Source organism: Fulmarus glacialis, unplaced genomic scaffold (assembly GCF_000690835.1).
Source record: "Fulmarus glacialis isolate BGI_N327 unplaced genomic scaffold, ASM69083v1 scaffold37846, whole genome shotgun sequence".
NCBI lineage: Eukaryota > Metazoa > Chordata > Aves > Procellariiformes > Procellariidae > Fulmarus > Fulmarus glacialis.
The window spans coordinates 57849-63453 of NW_009218203.1; positions in this window are offsets into that span (position 1 = coordinate 57849).

Consider the following 5605-nt stretch of genomic DNA (forward strand, 5'->3'; position numbering starts at 1 on the left):
CTGAATGGGAAGAAAACCAGCAAGCTTAAAAAACACTTTCAAAACAAGCTTGTTTAGAACAATTGTTTTAGACACAGCTTACAACAGCAAATAGATGTTTTCTACTCAAGGATCGAATTTTAATTTCCTTATAAAGTGTAGAAGCTTTATCCACCATCAAAAGGGTTAGATGTTGGGATATGCATCTCCAATGGACCCAGCTTTGGAACAGAAGGAATCTCTTCAGCGTCACTTCCTTTTGGGCCCTGCTTATCATTCTTTGGTCTTTGCATAAAACCCCTCCACTCACAAACAATGATCAGATCTGGACACATTTGGTGTCAGATACTACCAGAATGAGCCAAACTGCTGTTACAGTGCAAAAGGCAGACTTACCCCTTCACTCCTGCCTGCCTCGCTTTTAAGGTGGCCACAGCAGTAAGACAGTTTGCGCTTGGCTTACTATTTTATTTTCCCTTGTACCAGCAGTTGGCATTTTCAAATGAAAGGGGGTTAAACATTGTTCTATTCTGCAGGCTTCAAGTTTTAAATAAAATCCACACCCCATATCATAACTCAAGTCCTCAACTGTGTCTCCCAACTACACTGTTAACTTAGTGGCTAGTCTGCAGGTGGATGTCCTTCCCTTCCAGATTTCTCTCACAAAACAAGTTTTTCAGCCAAACTTACTATGGAAGACTTAAAAAGTGTTCTAAGTCTGCCTCTTGCAAAAAACTTTGAAAGTCTTTTGGGTACGCTTTTCTGGTAAATGCATCTGTGAACATTGTGACTGCCTTTCCAACCTGCGATGACAGCAAAACTTCCCAATTACACAGATCAGCAAGCTCCCATGACACTCGCAGAAGTTTGCAAGTCAAACAACCAGTATTCTGTCAACATGACCACATTATAACTGATTCTACCGAATCACATATATAGACATGTTAAGAGTTATAAACCAACAGAAACCTCACAAAACCAAAGTCAATGGTATCATTTTCTTCAGCTCTGCCAGAATAGCAAATTCAGAATTTATTTCAAAAGTTTAAGTTATCTAAATCACTGGTCCCGTCATGGTAATAACAGTCAGGATCACAGTTCTTAAATCTAATGTAATGCAAGTCATTGTCTTAATACCACCAACTTGTGAACAGAGGATCATTGTTGTTCTAGAAGCAGAGCTTCCAAACTGCTGCTGAGGGCTCATCGTCCATCTCACCCAACAACTTCTCTGTGGTCCTTTCTCAAAAACGAAAAAGGAGTCAGGTATTTACAAATGTGTGGACATACTGGTACAGGCAAGTTAAGAAGTCAACTGACATCAGAAGGTCACTGACAAAAGCTAAATCAGTACAAATTTAAGTCAAATTAAAAATTGCCATTGAATCCATAACCACAGTTTCTTTTACAAGGCTTTCATTCACACTAATACAGTTACTTGTAGATCAGGCCTTACTTTCTTCCTAGATCAGCCTTTTCCTAGTTGTCTGGTTTGTCTCTCTTACCCAAAGTAGTCCAACAACTATAGACTCGACTACATTACTGTGGTTTATGAGATTACTGCAGCTTAATCTACCAGCCACCAGTTAAACCACAGCCACTGACCATTTCTCTATGCTTGGTGCAGATGCAAAAACATCTTCAGCCCCCGTTGACATGCAGAAGTTAGTTATAGCTAAACTTAGTGTGGCCTGTGTCCAAGCGCTATGAATCCAGTGATAAAAGTACTGTCACACCAAACTCCCTACGATGCCACTTTTTTTACGCTGTCCAATTACTGTGCAACCATGATTCAGTCTTGGAACCTAATATAAAACCCAAGCACTGTACAATGCATGTACTAGAAACAAGTAGTTTCTAAAACTTCTGGCCCAACCACCCACAATTAACTTTCAAAAGTTCCTGAACACCACTATATGTGAGCATACTTGTTGAACTCATATTTTACTGCTTAATGTAATTGCATGGACCACTTATGAGGATCTCAGACAGAAGGTTGGGATGAGCTGGAATTAAAAAAGAAAAAAGAGAAAAAAAAAAAGGGTTTGTAAGTTTAACACAGTCCTTTCCCTTTAAGAATGCCTGCAACAGTCAGCATTTTAGCTTAATCATCAGAACACTGCACAAGTCATCGGTGTGCTTTAATGCTAAGAAAAAAAAATTGCTTTGTTGTTCATTTCAAAACAAGAATTTCAAAGCAGTTTTATAGAAAAATTCTTGAAATCAAGTATCCATTCAACTGTGCTGCTATTTTAAATTATAACCAAGTGTCTGTATTTCATAGTTTCAATGCAGCTATTTTAAGTGTCTTGACCATTTAAGCAGAACAAAATTACATAAAAACCAGAATTCTCAATTTGTTTTCAAGTCAGCCCTTTCTCTACCATGTCCCAAATGCTCGTCCCAGTTCTAACAATCACAGTCCTATATTTTAGCATTATAGGAGTTAAGAATCACGCATGTCTCTTGAAATGAGGTTTAAAGTTAAGAAAATGTCAACCCAATGATCAGAGCAAAAATCAGCATGCTATAATAAATAGTGAACAGTTCAGAGAAATGTTTTGTTGCAAGGCTTTCTTAAAATTCTGAAAAATTGAATATTTTACTATGTTTTCAGCCTCCAGCTGCTAGTTGTTCAATGGCTCAAAAAAATCCTCTATGAGAAGAAACACAAAAGTTACCCATATGTAAAAGTAAAGTTCAAATCTTCCATTTATGATGCCCTGTTGCCAAAGTACTCCAAGGACCTACTTGAAAAAAAGCCATGTAGTCCACTTCCTGATTAAATTCTCCTGTAGATGAGAATCAAATGATATTTTTGTCATTATATCGCATGACAGTGTCTCTCCACAGCTTGTTTGGGACTACTTCCTTCAGGATTCCGTTCCCTTGCATTCAATCTTTCTCAACCCCCTGTAACAAGGCTAATGAGACAGTAAAAACAAATCTTGCTGTTTATCCCTTAAAAAAAAAAGTTAGATGACACGTGACTAGCTTAATCATGCAGCAAAGCTGATCACGAGTACATAAACACCTCTGAGCAAATCAAGGTCAGAGCTAAAGTAGGTCAACTGCATCTGCCAAGCACCCATCCGGGAGTCAAGACCTCTTTACACAAGCACCACCAGTTTCAGTTACCCCTAGGCAAGAGTCAACTATCTCCAACGTACGTACATATTTATTCTAAAAGAAACGCAATTCATAACTTCATGAATCTGAAGTGTCTCATACCTTAAAAGCACTATTTCGCAATGACAGAGGAAAACCGTGGTGTGGTTTCCTTAAGAAGTAATTAAAAAGATACTCATTGTCCCTATGCGTAATGACTGAACCAAAAACAGCTACTGAAAGGAAATCATCTACTTCCTTTCACAGCAGCATTTCATCTCAGAAGCTGTCACAGTACTAACTAGGAAGAAACAGAAGAATAGGATTATTTATCTTCACTATCAGTATTTCTTTGAAAGGTGTTGCAGATGTATGTATGCTCCAGATGCGCACACATTCAGTAATGGTGGGAGATTTCTGCTCAGCAGCACAAGGACTGCAAGTGTCCCTGCAATGATTTCAAGATGCATACAGGCACACACGGGCATGGCTGCTGCAAGTAACACGCAGTTCCTACATCAGAATCTTTATTATGAAATACTCTGTATTAATCAAAGGAAGATCTTTGAAGTAAAGCAGTGGTATTTTCCTTTTCCTTCAGTACTGAAGGAGCAGCTGTCAGAATACTTCATATTTGCCTGGTATTTTGATACCGTTTTGTTTTAATGGCACATTTGTGTTCCTGAACTCCCTAATATTATTTGCAAGAACACTCTGTACTCCCAGAAGATAAAAAGCCCTGTGGCTTCCTTTCACATGCAGATGCATCTCACCGCACCCTCTGGAGCAAAGAAGTAATTTTACCCTGGTTTGCTTGTTGAGGTCATCCTTTTACCACTCTCTCATCAGCATGGTTGTCAACCCCAGCAGCCTACAATCCACATCTGAGTTTTGGAACTCTTCCCGACCCAAGCTCTTAGCGACATCGGTAGCTCATGTTTTGACCCCGTCCTTAGCCACACACACAGAGCAGCGGTGATCCAGCAGCCTCCTCCACCTCTCACGTTAGCAGCTGCTGCTACCCAGCCCCTCACTACAGAGCACAAGTATCTCCTGCTCTGTGGAAGGCAGAGGCACAGCCTTCAGCTGCTCAGTTGACTTATTGTTCAAACAGCTGCTCCCCATCTTTCCTAAGGAAAAAGTAACAGGCTGGAGGGAAGCATCCCATGAATTTAAACCAGCCACAAAGCTACAAGGTGAATCATTTTGACTCAGGGAAAAAAAAGTCTCCAACAAACAGAAGAAAAACTCCACAGGCACAAAGAACACCTTTCAGCTCTAGGAAGTTAATGTAAAGGCAGTTTCTCAATAGATCAATATACTGTCCACATGCACTCCCCTACCAAAAACAGGTCTGTTCATCACTAGTGTCTCTGAGAAAAGATAGAGTAAGTCATACCATGGCATCCCCCCACAGGAGTTTTCCAGACTGTCATAGTGGTAATGGAGCCACGGGACAATATTCTTAATTTTGTCTTGTTCATAGAGCACTTAGACTTCCAGTTCAAGAGGGGCATCAGATCCCATCTCTCCTTGCTTAAAAGGGGAAGTACTTAAAACTTTTACTTCCAGCGATTTTAACAAAGGACTTCTCTCTTGCTCCAAAACCCAGAATAAGTGGTAACTAAAATAACTTTCTCTTGCACTGGCAAGCTCAGAACTAGACCCAGGGATACAGAAGTGTCTCACCAGCGCTCAGTAAATGGGAAGGATCACTTCCCTCAGCCTGCTGGCAACACTACTTCTAACGCAATCCAGGAGACTGTTGGCCTCCTTTGCTGCGAGGGCACCATTGCTGGCTCATGGACCCCCAAGCTGGTTTTCAGATGGTCAGCCCCTAATCTGTACTGGGGCATGGGTTTTTTTCCTCTCCAGATGCAGGACTTGGCATTTCCCTTTGTTGAACTTTGTAAGATTCTTGTCGACTCTTTTCTCCAGCTTGTCGAGATCCCTCTGATTGATAGCATACCCATGTGGTGTATCAGTCACTCCTCCCTGTTTTGTATTATCTGTAAGTATGAAGCTTCAGACAGCATGGAAAGAAAGGAAAAGAAGCTGGTTCCCGAAAAAGAACTGAACAGATTTAACAACCCCAAAAAATCCTAGCTCATGTTCTTCTCTCAGTGAAGCAGATAAATGTTTGCTTCAAGGCTGATGCAGTCCCATGGGAAGGCCTTACAGGAGATACAGACCATCTTCACAGCAGAAAACGAAAACTGGAACAAAACCAAAGCCAATACATGCCAAGTCCAGGAATCAAACCTGTTTAAACTGAAAGAGGTCTGTCTATGCTATGGATGAAGTATTTCCCTCCCTAGTAGGGGACTGGTACATACCCCTAGTGACATAGCTAGAAGTCTAGCATACAATTCTACAGAACAGCCACTGGGTCTGCAGGTTGTATCATCATCAGAAGCAGCATCCTGACTAACCAGTTGACGGTCAGACAGAGCAGATTTCATTTCCTCTCACATCTCAAGACGATTTGCCTCTCTACCTATTCAGTGAATCCCAGCTG